At 52.8% G+C, this 14,084-nt stretch overlaps 1 protein-coding gene across 1 annotated transcript in view; it reads left to right on the forward strand.

The window, feature by feature from the left end:
• The window catches only part of LOC146829906 (uncharacterized), a 142,052-nt gene that overhangs the window by 15,477 nt on the left and 112,491 nt on the right, over positions 1–14,084 (forward strand). The gene's annotated exons all lie outside the window — the stretch shown is intronic.

A 14,084-nucleotide genomic window follows, 5' to 3' on the forward strand; every position in this document is an offset into this window, starting at 1 on the left:
CTCGCACCTCCCCTGGCAGGAAACCCTTTGTCCACGTCTCCCAAGCTGGAAGGACTCCCAGCAGCAGGAGGGCAGACTTGTGTCGGGGGTGGCAGCATCCATTTTGTGGAGCTGAGGCTATGTCTGATTTTACCCGGGTTTCAGGTACTGTACATGTCGTGTCCCTCTAGAAGGGTGGAATGCTAACCCCGTCGCCAGAACTGGCAAGGGGTTAGTATTCCAATTCTTATGACACCTTACTCGACATGTTTTGATAAAGCCAAACCAAAGTTAGCATTTAACCGCGAGGTTCATAATGCACTTCAGAGTATATGGTATGGCGATATCTGGAAACGGTAGAAGGAAGTTGTTCCGACCACTGCAGACAGGCTCAGCTCATGCCAGAGCACCATCTCACATGGAACCAAGCACTCTGCCTTCAGGATTGTTAAGGCCTGCTATAGGAGTGACTTATAGGTTAACATGTGTTCGATTTAAGGTTAGGTATAGGTATACTACACCTAAGTAAGAGGTGGATACACCAACTTACCCCAGCTGAGTGATCAGCCAGTTGTGTCAAATTGCTAGGCCAGGCCAGTGGTGGCACAATACATGCTTCAGCCCCTGGTAGGCCTTAGATACACCAATGCCCTGGGTACCTAGTGTACACTGGTACAGGGGCTCACAGGGTGATCCAACCAATTGTGTATGTACCTGGGGTACATGGAGTCCATTTTAAAGAGAGAGCAGATAGACTGAGATCCTGAATGGCAGGATCTCAGGCCAACTAAGTCGAAAAACCAGCTAGACACTAGGCAAAAATTTGGGGGTAACCATAGTCAGATATCCACCTTCCTACAGTCACTGACTGGGCTTGACTCATGCTTATTGTCACTGTCCAGTGTTGCCACACACTGAGAGTCACTTACAGGACTTGACTCATGGTTATTGTCACTGTCCAGTGTTGCCACACACTGAGAGTCACTGACTGGGATTGACTCATGCTTATTGTCACTGTCCAGTGTTACCACACACTGAGAGTCACTTACAGGACTTGACTCATGGTTATTGTCACTGTCCAGTGTTGCCACACACTGAGAGTCACTGACTGGGCTTGACTCATGCTTATCGTCACTGTCCAGTGTTGCCACACACTGATAGTCACTGACTGGGCTTGACTCATGCTTATAGTTACTGTCCAGTGTTGCCACACACTGAGAGTCACTGACTGGGCTTGTCTCATGTTTATAGTTACTGTCCAGTGTTGCCACACACTGAGAGTCACTGACTGGGCTTGACTCATGCTTATTGTCACTGTCCAGTGGTGCCACACACTGAGAGTCACTGACTGGGCTTGACTCATGCTTATTGTCACTGTCCAGTGTTGCCACACGCTGAGAGTCACTTACAGGACTTGTCTCATGCCTGTAGTCACTGTCCAGTGTTGCCACACACTGAGAGTCACTGACGGGGCTTGGTACACCTGTTTATTCCAAGCTCATGCCTATCTTTTATGTACAGAGTTCTCCGCCCGACAGCCAAGTATCTGCAGTCATGTAATAACAACTAGTAAAAAGAAACTCATAGTTTGTGAATATCAATAAATGCTACACTTAGACAAACGTGTGAGATTATCTTTTTGAATCAGGCCCGAAGAGCTACTGGCTCAGCTTTGAACAAATAGTCAGTGTCTCCTCTTGACATGCACTGATCATTAAAGGTTATCCATGGATCGCACAAGGAGCGTCTGACCAGTCAGGCTGAGGGGCTCATTTACAAGATTATGCCGTAAGGCAGTGATGCAAAACATCTTGCTGTGCTGCCCTACGGCAAAAGAAAAGGGCAGGAATGCATAGTGTCTACTAGCTACTGTGAATTGCTGTCCTTTTCCTCTGCGCTGGTGCACAATGAGCTGCCATGCACCAACGCAGGCACCGTTGCAGGGATTATTGTTTTTGTGCAGGAAGGGACATCTTCCTGCACAAAAACAGTCATGAGAGGCTTTTCCCACTTTGTATGTATGCTGTAGAATGCGGCAAAAATAGAAAAGGGAAAAACGAGGATTAATAAAGGTATTTCTTCTTATTGTGCCTTCCTTACGGCTCTCCTGGGAGGCTTCGGCTTTTAATGCATTCCCAGGTTTACGAATTCTCATCAATCTGGGAATGTGTCAAATACCACGGATGTTACGTGGGAACACCCACAGTAACACCCATGGCACGCCTCCCTCTCGCAGGGTGATGCCACGCAGCGACTTGCGCTGCATTGCCTCAGCCATATCTATAAGGCCAGGTAATGCCACAAAGGGTGGTTTTATGAGGTATTGCAGATAAGACCCAGCAGTCCGCACTGCCGGACCGTCACTAAACATGATGTTCCTGCAGCACAGGGGCCTTGTAAAGAGGCCCAGAGTCTCTGACCACGCCCTGGGAAGCCAAACACTTGATACAGCCCATACTGAGAGATAACTTCAGTGATTAATGTTCTTCGTGGAGTGAGATCGGAGTTTTGTCTTATATTAAAGTAGCGCAGAGGGTTAATGTGCCTGCTGCAAAGAACATGTACCATGCAGATCACGAAGTATATATAATGTAACGAGGTCAGTGCTTGTATCAGAGAGATCCTTGTGTTACTTGCAGTGCATATGTTGAAATCCTAATATAGAAAAGTGAGCTAATACCTGTCATCAAAGAGCTGCATGCAAACTGCAAGGTAGAGATTAGAGCGGTACGATTTCCCCCCTGTCTTTAATTATTAGAATTTTGCAAAAAGGGTTCATATGGCAAAAAAAATCTATTCTTATTATTAAATATAAACTCCAACCATGGTGGTATGTTTTAAATTCTGAGGTGGTGCTTCTACAGACCAAGTACTTTTAAACTATACTATCTATCAGTATGGATGACATGTGTCTCCTACACCTTGTAGTCCTCTGGCTCAAATAACATTCCCATACTCTGATTTACACTCATTTTATTGACTGTCTCTGTGTAATGTGCGTTTGAGGTAAAGTGCTCTGACACCCTACACTGGTATGAGTGGCGCTATAAACCTTATTAAATGCATCCGAGCGGGAGAGTGCTGATGGAGACTTGAGAGGCAAGGGTGATAGTGAGGGAATCCGTGGCAGAGGTGGTCCTTCAGGGGCGCCAACAAACAGGATGGCACAAGGCGCCACCAGTGCTAAAGCCGGCCCTGCTCTCAGGGGTAGACTGGGTGGAGCAGTCCAAGGCTTCTTGGGGAGGAGGTAAGTGGACTCAAAATCCATCAAGTAACCTGAATAAATGACTTTCTAGTCAAATACTCGCTTTTATGTAAAAGGATGATTTATCTATAAACACAGCGTACAATACAACACTGTTAGAATGGGGAACCTCTGGTTGGCACAGGTAGGTACTTGTGACAAGCAGTGGTCCCTTCTTCTATTCAGGGCGAGAGAATTACCCCTTCAGAACAACCCCTGCTCACCCTATAGGTAGTGTGGCGCGAGCAGTCAGGGCTAAACTTCAGGGCGCTAGTCAGTTAAGCATTTATGATCACACACAGTAAACCACAATGATCCCCCACAAACGGACACCAGGCGTAAGTTGTATCAAAAATACGGATGCTTTATATAAAAGATTCTTTGTTACGCAGGCATGTACAAGACCATCAATAACGGTTGCGAAATGGAAGCCACAAGATGGTAATTAGGCACTGTTCTTTTCTTTGGTAACTTATTCGTTCACGAGCGCTTCACAGGGCTCGGTTGAGTCGGTCCAGTCACGGTGATGCGCAGTGCACCCGGGATACAGTGATACGGGGAAATCAGAACGTTGCGGACCCCGAGTCCGATAAAGAGTTCACTGTACCTGGGAACGTGCGATGTGCTTGGACGAGTCTTCAGGGGAGATGCAGATTCTGCACCTCGTGGGTCTTCCGGATCAAGAATTCAGCGGGCGGCTCTCGGTAGACAGGTGCGGCCCAGGGCCTCCGACACGGACTGTGCGGGAGGTCACTGCGGAGGGCGGCACGGTCAGACTCAGGCTGGGAGGTGAAGCGGGGCGGCCGGATACGTTACGACGTACGGGCGGCCGTCCGAGGCTGGATTTCACTTCCCCACTAGAAATCCGGCGGGAGGGCGAGAGGGCACCAAGCGCGCTCCAGTAGCAGGCAGGTGACAGGGAAGCGGGACGGCCAGACTCGATGGGTCCAGAGCGACTCAGGTAGAGCGGGGCTCTCGGCGAGTGGAGGCGGCCAGGCTTCTGGGTGTCACGGCCCTAGGAGGGATGCGAAGGTGCGCAGAGCACTCCGGCGGGAGAAAGCACACGGCTCGAATTCTCAGACGAGCGGAGACACGGTGAACCCACTGGTCCTGGGGTTCAGTTCAGGGGGCAAGCTCTTCTTCCAAGCCCTTGGAGATAGTTGAAGAACAAAGTGCAAAAGTCTCTTTCAGTCTTTTTCCTCTCCTTCCTTAGCAAGGCACCCACTGCAGGCCAGTCCCTCAGGTCAGGGAAAGTTACTCCTCCTTCAGCTTCTTCCAGGTCCTTCTAGTCGGGCAGAGGTCCTTCGTGGTTCAATCTGGATCTGATTTCTTAGGAGCCAGGCTCCTACTTTTATACAGGGATTCTTTTGTTCTTTAGCGCCAGGGGGCCTGGGCCTGGCTCAGTCCAGTTTTGGAGCACTCTGTTGTGGTGACTCGGCTTGTTCCTTTCAGCAGCAGGGCAGAGACATCAGCCGCTCCACAGGGGGCGGCGCCGGCTTTGTGGTGGCAGAGCACAGGCTTATTCAAGAGTCAGGGTGTACTCCTCCCACCCATCCTGGTGTAATCTCTCTACCCACCACCTGGCAGCCAACCTGTCTCCTGGAATCCCCCAGCCCTGCTCCTGTACTGTTGCTAGGCAGAACACACACCCATGGCAGAGGCGGACTGAGATGGTCAGGCACGCAAAGGCTAACTTTCTACAAGTAGCATTTGCAAACCCAGGATATTAAAATAACCTTTACTAAAAGATGTATTTTATTATCCCGAGTTCAGGCATACTAAACATGACTTTCTACCATGCTCTCTGAGTCCACTGGGGTCACAGCGTGTAGCGATCCCAGCAGCCCATTCTGGCCTATGGAGAGCAGGTAGCCTTCAATAGTGAAAAACGAAAATGGCTGTAATTCACTATTAGGACATGCCACACACATCAGGGCATGTCCTACCTTATGCCTACAATGCACCCTGCGCTTAGGCCTACCAGAGGGGTGACTAATATGTAGTTAAGGGAAGGTTTAGGGACTGGCAAGTGGGGACACTTGCTCAGTCAGCGCGACGGTACCAGACCGCGCGCAGGTTCTGCAGTGGCAGACCCTAGACACATTTTTACCCCGCTGCTTCGGTGGGTGGCACAACCAGTGCTGCAAGCCCACTAGCAGCATTTGGATATACAAGCCCTTGGCACCCCTGGTGCACTCTACTAGGGACTGATAGTAAACCAAATAAACCAAACGTGGAAGTCAATTCACATAATACATTTTACCATAGGGAGCACTTGCACTGTGGCACTGGATGGCAGTGGCACAGTGCCCTGAGCAGCTAACACCAACACAAAACACATTGAGGCACAGACAAAAATGGAAGGGTGACCCACGCCAATGGTGCCAGGTCTAACACGTGTCCCCTCCAGCTGAAAAGTGGGGAGAACTACCCTACCCCAGGGAGTTCTGCATCACTAAGGCGGAAAAACCTGGACAGACCGTCAGCATTGGCGTGATCTGTGCCAGGGCGATGCTCCACCGTAAAGTCCATACCCTGTAGGGAGATGGACCACCTCAACAGTTTTGGGTTCTCACCCCTCATTTGCATCAACCATCTGAGGGGCCTGTGGTCGGTCTGAACCCGGAAGTGAGACCCAAACAAGTAGGGTCTTAGCTTCTTCAGCGCCCAGACCACAGCAAATGCTTCTCGTTCTATCGCACTCCACCTTTGTTCCCGGGGAAGTAGCCTCCTGCTAATAAAGGCTACGGGTTGGTCAAAGCCCTCCTCAGTGATCTGTGAGAGAACAGCCCCTACACCATGCTCTGATGCATCCGTCTGCACCAGGAACTCTTTGGAGAAGTCAGGAGCCAAGAGCACGGGCGCCGTGCACATGGCAGTTTTCAGGGTGTCGAAGGCTTTCTGACAGGTGTCAGTCCATATCACTTTTCTGGGCTGCTTCTTCGAAGTCAGCTCTGTCAAGGGGGCAACGATGCTGCCATACCCCTTGACAAACCTCCTGTAGTACCCGGTGAGTCCTAAAAAGGCCCTCACCTCCGTCTGGGTCTTTGGGGGCTCCCAAGCCAGGATGGTTTCAACTTTGGGTTGGAGGGGCGCCACCTGGCCGCTCCCCACTTGGTGTCCCAAGTACACCACTGAACCCTGCCCGATCTGACACTTGCTTGCCTTGATCGTGAGGCCTGCCTTGCGCAGCGCCATCAACACTTCCCAGAGATGTTGCAGGTGTTCTTCCCATGTGCCGCTGAACACTGCGATGTCATCCAGGTAGGCGGCGCTGAACTCGGTCAGCCCAGCCAACACCTGGTTGACCAACCTCTGGAAGGTGGCAGGGGCATTCTTCATCCCAAAGGGCATCACCCGGAACTGGTAATGCCCATCTGGTGTAGAGAATGCGGACCTCTCTTTGGCCCCATCAGTTAAGGCGATCTGCCGGTACCCAGACGTTAAGTCAAACGTGCTGAGGTACCGTGCAGCCCCTAACCGATCGATGAGCTCATCAGCTCTGGGGATGGGGTGCGCGTCAGTCTTCGTGACTGAGTTAAGTCCTCGGTAGTCCACACAGAACCGGAGTTCGGGCGTGGCACCCGGCGCTGCAGCCTTTGGGACCAAGACCACTGGGCTGGCCCAAGGACTGCTGGAGGACTCAACCACCCCCAGGGCAAGCATCTTCGAGACCTCCTCTTTGATGCAGGCCCTGACCCTGTCAGTTACCCGGTAGGCCTTGTGCTTCACAGGTAAGCTGTCTCCCGTATCCACATCATGGACGCACCAATTTGTGATACCGGGAACCAGGGAGAACAGGTCAGGAAACTGCCCCAGCAGCTGGCGGCAGTCACCCTGTTGTTCAGGGGTCAGGGTGGGTGAGAGGTTTACTCCATCCACTGACCCGTCTCGCTCTGAGGCTACCAAGAGGTCGGGAAGAGGCTCGGACTCCTCTTCCGTCCCATCATCGGTGGCCAAGAGCATGCCCACTTCGGACCTCTCCAAGTGGGGCTTCAGTCGATTGACATGTAGGACCCTTAAGGGGTTCCTAGGAGACCGCAAGTTCACCAAGTAGGTGACAGAACTCTTGCGCTCCACAATCTCAAAGGGTCCTGTCCACTTGTCCTGGAGTGCACAAGGCTCCACAGGGGCCAGGACCCACACTTTCTGGCCAGGTTGAAGCTCAACCAGAGTGGCATTCTGGTCGTACCACCGCTTCATTTCCTCCTGGCTGGCTTCCAGGTTTGCCTCAGCAAGTTGCCTGAAACGCCTAGTCTGGTTCCGGAAAGCCAGCATGTAACTATATACATTCTGGGGAGGTTTCCTGGGAGATTGCTCCCAGCCTTCCTTGACCAGACTAAGAGGTCCTCGTACTGGGTGGCCATACAAAAGCTCAAAGGGACTGAACCCTAGAGACTTTTGTGGCACCTCGCGGTACGCAAAGAGAAGGCATGGTAAGAGGACGTCCCACTTACGCCTCATGGGTTCCTCGAGACCCATAATCATGCCCTTCAGGGTTCGGTTGAAGCGCTCAACCAACCCGTTTCCTTGGGGATGGTAAGGTGTGGTGAACTTGTAGGTTACACCACACTCTTGCCAAAGGGACTTCATATATTTCGATATGAAGTTGGTCCCCCTGTCAGACACCACCTCTAGAGGGAATCCTACTCTTGAGAAAATGCCCATCAGTGCCCGTCCCACCACGGGGGCCGTCACTGTCCTCAGAGGGATGGCTTCAGGGTACCGGGTGGCATGGTCCACCAAGACCAGGATAAACCTGTTGCCCATGGCTGTCTTGGGGTCCAGTGGCCCCACAATGTCAATCCCCACCCGCTGGAATGGGGTACTGACCACAGGAAAAGGTTGGAGTGGAGCTCTCAGCTTCCTTCCACTCTTGCCACTTGCCTGGCAAGTCTGGCATGTCCTGCAGTGAGTGTCAGAACTCCTGCGCATTTGGGGCCAATAAAAGTGGGTGACAAGCCTCTCAAAGGTCTTGTCCTGGCCCAAATGTCCTGCTAACGGTACGTCGTGAGCCAGCCCCAGTAGGAAGGCTCTGAACTTCTGGGGTACCACCAGCGCACGGGCTGACCCAGGTTCAGCAACCTTAGGCTCGGAGTATAGGAGGTCGTTCTCCCAGTAGATCAAGTGAGTTCCGGACTGATCACCATTGGCCTGGGCTGCAGCCTGCTGCCGCATACCCTCTAGAGAGGGGCACTCTTTCTGCTCCCTGCAGAATTCCTCCCTGGTGGGGCCTCCTTCTTGCTGCCAATGGGTCAGCTCAGGCAGGTCCCCCAGTTCGGCTATCTGTTCCCCGGTAGGCTCCAGGGCATCCCCCTCAAGGTCTGCTTCCTCCTGGGCCGTGGGAACTTCAGGAGCCGGATTCCCGTGCCTCCCTTGCCCTCTCTCTAAGGCCGGTTCCTGGGCCTCTCCCTCAGGCTCCAGGGTTCCTTCAACACCCCTACTGGCTGCCATCGACCGGGTGGTCACGCACGCCCAATCAGGCAAGCCCACCATCCGCAGGTGAGTTGTCTTCTCCACCTTTTCCCAAGGGGAGCTCTCCAAATCGTTACCTAGGAGACAATCAACAGGCATGGCCTCTCTTACAGCCACTTGCAGAGTACCAGAGACCCCCCCCCACTCAAAGGGAACCTGAGCCATTGGACACTGACTCTCTGTGTTGTCAGCGTTGACAACACGGCAGAATGCGTGTGGGACAACCTGCTCTTGAGACACCAGGTGTTGCTTGACAGCAGTCACACTGGCTCCTGTATCTCTAAGAGCCCCCACCCTCTTGCCATTTATGGTCACCCACTGCCCATACTTTTGAGTATTGGGGGGCAGCTGGGCCTCAGCGACCATCTCACTGTCTCCTAATGAGACTAGGGTCATCTGTACGGGATCCCCCGCCCCTTGGACATCTATCTCCCTCCCCAAGGCTACACTATTCACCTGCTTGGGGGGTGGAGCACCAGAGGGTGCTGGTTTACCATACAGGGGGCACTTGGGATCCACGGAAATGTGCCCCAGGTTGTTACACTTGTAACATCTGAGGGGCCCTCTTTGAACAGGGTTACCTGTCGGGGCCCCGGTCTGCTTCGGGGGTGGGGGTGGCTGAGAACCTTTCCCTTGGTTCCCTTGGGAATTACTTTGGGGCCCTCTGTAGAACTCCCTCTGTTTACCCTTGTCCCCCCCACTCTTCTGCTGGGGACCCTGAACACCTTTGGCGGGGCCTCCCACGGGACCCTTGTGGACCCTGGTGCTGACCCAGCGGTCCGCCTCCTCAGCAAGCTTCCTCGGGTTGGACAGCTTGCTATCGATCAGGTGTTGGCGTAGCTCAGGAAAACAATTATCCGACAAGTGCTCCCATGCAATTAAATCAAACAGCCCTTGGTAATCATTCACTTTGCTACCCTTCACCCAACCATCCAGCGCTCTGCAAAAAAAGGTCACATATTCTACATAAGTGGTACCAGGTTTCTTGGTGCAATCCCTAAATCTCTGTCTGTACAATTCAGGAGTTAACCCATACCTTGCCATAAGAGCCTCCTTCATGTGTGGATAGGATGTCTTGACCTCCGAGGGGAGATCCAGCAGTGTGTCCCGCCCCTCACTCAGGAACCTTCCCCACAACCCCGCTCCCCAATCCTTCTCAGGGACCCGGTGGGAGGACATGGCTACTTCATAGGCCCTGAACCACTGCCCAATATCATCCTGCTTATAATATTCTTTGACTACATCTTTAGGAATGTGCACCCTTGACTCTGTTGAATTGCTGCCACCAGAGGGTGAGTTGTCTAAACTCCTGGCCTTGAGATCCAACTCCCTCATTTTTACCTCATGCTCCATGGCCAGTTTCTGCCTTTCTCTCTCCATTTGCAGTTTCGCCATCTCCACCTCGTGTGCTCGGGCGGCACTCCTGTCGGCCAACTCCTCTGGCGACAGGCCTCTGCTAGGCTCAAAAACACCTTCGGGGGGTATCACCTCCCGTGCATTCTCTGGGAACTTTGATTCGTGCCAGGCCCTCAGCGCTGTCACGTACTGATCTTTGTTGCTTAGTCCACTTTGCTTGATTCGGTACTTGGAGAGATATCCCTTCAGGACATCATTTGTGCACTTCCTCAGTGCCTCGGGCTCCCAATCGATGTCATCCACTCCAGAGAATACAGAGGACGCTCCGCCTCCGTTGACTGAGCTAGGCATGGTTTCTTAAGGTGGAGATTCTTCTTTAGCAACAACTGTCAATCAATCTGTGGCTGCGTTATAGGTCTGCTCTACGTGGTGATCAATAATTCACTGTATGTAAATCATAAATGCAAATTCGAGATCCCACCGCTGCCACCAATGTTAGAATGGGGAACCTCTGGTTGGCACAGGTAGGTACTTGTGACAAGCAGTGGTCCCTTCTTCTATTCAGGGCGAGAGAATTACCCCTTCAGAACAACCCCTGCTCACCCTATAGGTAGTGTGGCGCGAGCAGTCAGGGCTAAACTTCAGGGCGCTAGTCAGTTAAGCATTTATGATCACACACAGTAAACCACAATGATCCCCCACAAACGGACACCAGGCGTAAGTTGTATCAAAAATACGGATGCTTTATATAAAAGATTCTTTGTTACGCAGGCATGTACAAGACCATCAATAACGGTTGCGAAATGGAAGCCACAAGATGGTAATTAGGCACTGTTCTTTTCTTTGGTAACTTATTCGTTCACGAGCGCTTCACAGGGCTCGGTTGAGTCGGTCCAGTCACGGTGATGCGCAGTGCACCCGGGATACAGTGATACGGGGAAATCAGAACGTTGCGGACCCCGAGTCCGATAAAGAGTTCACTGTACCTGGGAACGTGCGATGTGCTTGGACGAGTCTTCAGGGGAGATGCAGATTCTGCACCTCGTGGGTCTTCCGGATCAAGAATTCAGCGGGCGGCTCTCGGTAGACAGGTGCGGCCCAGGGCCTCCGACACGGACTGTGCGGGAGGTCACTGCGGAGGGCGGCACGGTCAGACTCAGGCTGGGAGGTGAAGCGGGGCGGCCGGATACGTTACGACGTACGGGCGGCCGTCCGAGGCTGGATTTCACTTCCCCACTAGAAATCCGGCGGGAGGGCAAGAGGGCACCAAGCGCGCTCCAGTAGCAGGCAGGTGACAGGGAAGCGGGACGGCCAGACTCGATGGGTCCAGAGCGACTCAGGTAGAGCGGGGCTCTCGGCGAGTGGAGGCGGCCAGGCTTCTGGGTGTCACGGCCCTAGGAGGGATGCGAAGGTGCGCAGAGCACTCCGGCGGGAGAAAGCACACGGCTCGAATTCTCAGACGAGCGGAGACACGGTGAACCCACTGGTCCTGGGGTTCAGTTCAGGGGGCAAGCTCTTCTTCCAAGCCCTTGGAGATAGTTGAAGAACAAAGTGCAAAAGTCTCTTTCAGTCTTTTTCCTCTCCTTCCTTAGCAAGGCACCCACTGCAGGCCAGTCCCTCAGGTCAGGGAAAGTTACTCCTCCTTCAGCTTCTTCCAGGTCCTTCTAGTCGGGCAGAGGTCCTTCGTGGTTCAATCTGGATCTGATTTCTTAGGAGCCAGGCTCCTACTTTTATACAGGGATTCTTTTGTTCTTTAGCGCCAGGGGGCCTGGGCCTGGCTCAGTCCAGTTTTGGAGCACTCTGTTGTGGTGACTCGGCTTGTTCCTTTCAGCAGCAGGGCAGAGACATCAGCCGCTCCACAGGGGGCGGCGCCGGCTTTGTGGTGGCAGAGCACAGGCTTATTCAAGAGTCAGGGTGTACTCCTCCCACCCATCCTGGTGTAATCTCTCTACCCACCACCTGGCAGCCAACCTGTCTCCTGGAATCCCCCAGCCCTGCTCCTGTACTGTTGCTAGGCAGAACACACACCCATGGCAGAGGCGGACTGAGATGGTCAGGCACGCAAAGGCTAACTTTCTACAAGTAGCATTTGCAAACCCAGGATATTAAAATAACCTTTACTAAAAGATGTATTTTATTATCCCGAGTTCAGGCATACTAAACATGACTTTCTACCATGCTCTCTGAGTCCACTGGGGTCACAGCGTGTAGCGATCCCAGCAGCCCATTCTGGCCTATGGAGAGCAGGTAGCCTTCAATAGTGAAAAACGAAAATGGCTGTAATTCACTATTAGGACATGCCACACACATCAGGGCATGTCCTACCTTATGCCTACAATGCACCCTGCGCTTAGGCCTACCAGAGGGGTGACTAATATGTAGTTAAGGGAAGGTTTAGGGACTGGCAAGTGGGGACACTTGCTCAGTCAGCGCGACGGTACCAGACCGCGCGCAGGTTCTGCAGTGGCAGACCCTAGACACATTTTTACCCCGCTGCTTCGGTGGGTGGCACAACCAGTGCTGCAAGCCCACTAGCAGCATTTGGATATACAAGCCCTTGGCACCCCTGGTGCACTCTACTAGGGACTGATAGTAAACCAAATAAACCAAACGTGGAAGTCAATTCACATAATACATTTTACCATAGGGAGCACTTGCACTGTGGCACTGGATGGCAGTGGCACAGTGCCCTGAGCAGCTAACACCAACACAAAACACATTGAGGCACAGACAAAAATGGAAGGGTGACCCACGCCAATGGTGCCAGGTCTAACAAACACACTATAAAGAATATAGACACTCTTCTTAGGGTAGGCGTGCTGCAGTTACCTGGGTCAGCTTCAAGTTCAACTTCCCCTTCTAAGGATGGTGGTTATTCCCCATTCATGTGTGGCAATATCCACTCTCAGCCTCCATAGGAGTCTTAAAAGTTCTACGATGGCTTCTGCAGAAATTAACAGGTTCACGTACTGGAGTACGTAAGTCAACGCCATTTCTTTCATGGCCTGATGATCCAGTGGTCAGTCTTGCCCACTACAGCTGGGGCAGACATTCTGAGTCTCCCGGGGCCCCTGTACGGCCCAGCAGAGAGCACAAGTCTGGAAGCTGCGGTTGAAGCAACAGACTTCCAGAGTGCTCCTCCGGTCCAGCAGTGAGTCTTTTTCTCCACAGGGAGGCAGGTCTTGGGCGCTCCCAGACTCAGGCACTCCCAGACTCAGGTGCTCCCAGACTCAGGCACTCCCAGACTCAGGCACTCCCAGACTCAGATGCTCCCAGACTTAGGCACTCCCAGACTCAGGCGTTCTCAGACTCATGTGCTCCCAGACTCAGGTGCTCCCAGACTTAGGCACTCCCAGACTCAGGCGCTCTCAGACTCATGTGCTCCCAGACTCAGGAGCTCCCAGACTCAGGTGCTCCCAGACTCAGGCATATAAAATATTGCTCCAACTCAGCTGTAACTGTGCAGTTACAGCTGCAGGATGTCCTACAGCAACAACCCCCGTCCTGGCATACAGGGGGTCATCAGAGCACATACAGGGCAATGACCCACAGTCTTCAGCTCGATCCCTCCCTGGCATAGGAAGATCACTGGCAGCACAGATGAGGCGATGGCCCTCTTTGGGTCACAGCGTTGAGAAGGGCAATGCCCCACTCATCACAATGTGGGACCAGAGCCGCGACCCTGACTCTTTGCAGCAGTCACCTCTTGGCATCAGGGGGGTTGCGTAGTGCACACCGGCAATGGCCTGATTGGTGTGGTGGTCCAGTCTTCTCTGTAGCTTCTACCTGGCATATAGGCGCCACCACAGCACAGAAGGCACACAACCGGATCGGCACGCTGATCTTGACAGAGCAGAGTCTCTCATCTCACGCTCTGCTCCTGGGATCATGTGGGTAGGGCCCTCACTGGACCTGGCTTCCTCCAGGCAGTCTCTTTCTCCTCACAAGGCCCACTGTTCTTAGATAAGGCAGAGCCTGGTTCTCCAAGCGTGTGTTCTTCTTTCTCCTGGGTAATGTTTCCTCCCCATCA

The sequence above is a fragment of the Triturus cristatus genome, chromosome 5_1, assembly GCF_964204655.1.
Source record: "Triturus cristatus chromosome 5_1, aTriCri1.1, whole genome shotgun sequence".
NCBI classification, from domain to species: domain Eukaryota; kingdom Metazoa; phylum Chordata; class Amphibia; order Caudata; family Salamandridae; genus Triturus; species Triturus cristatus.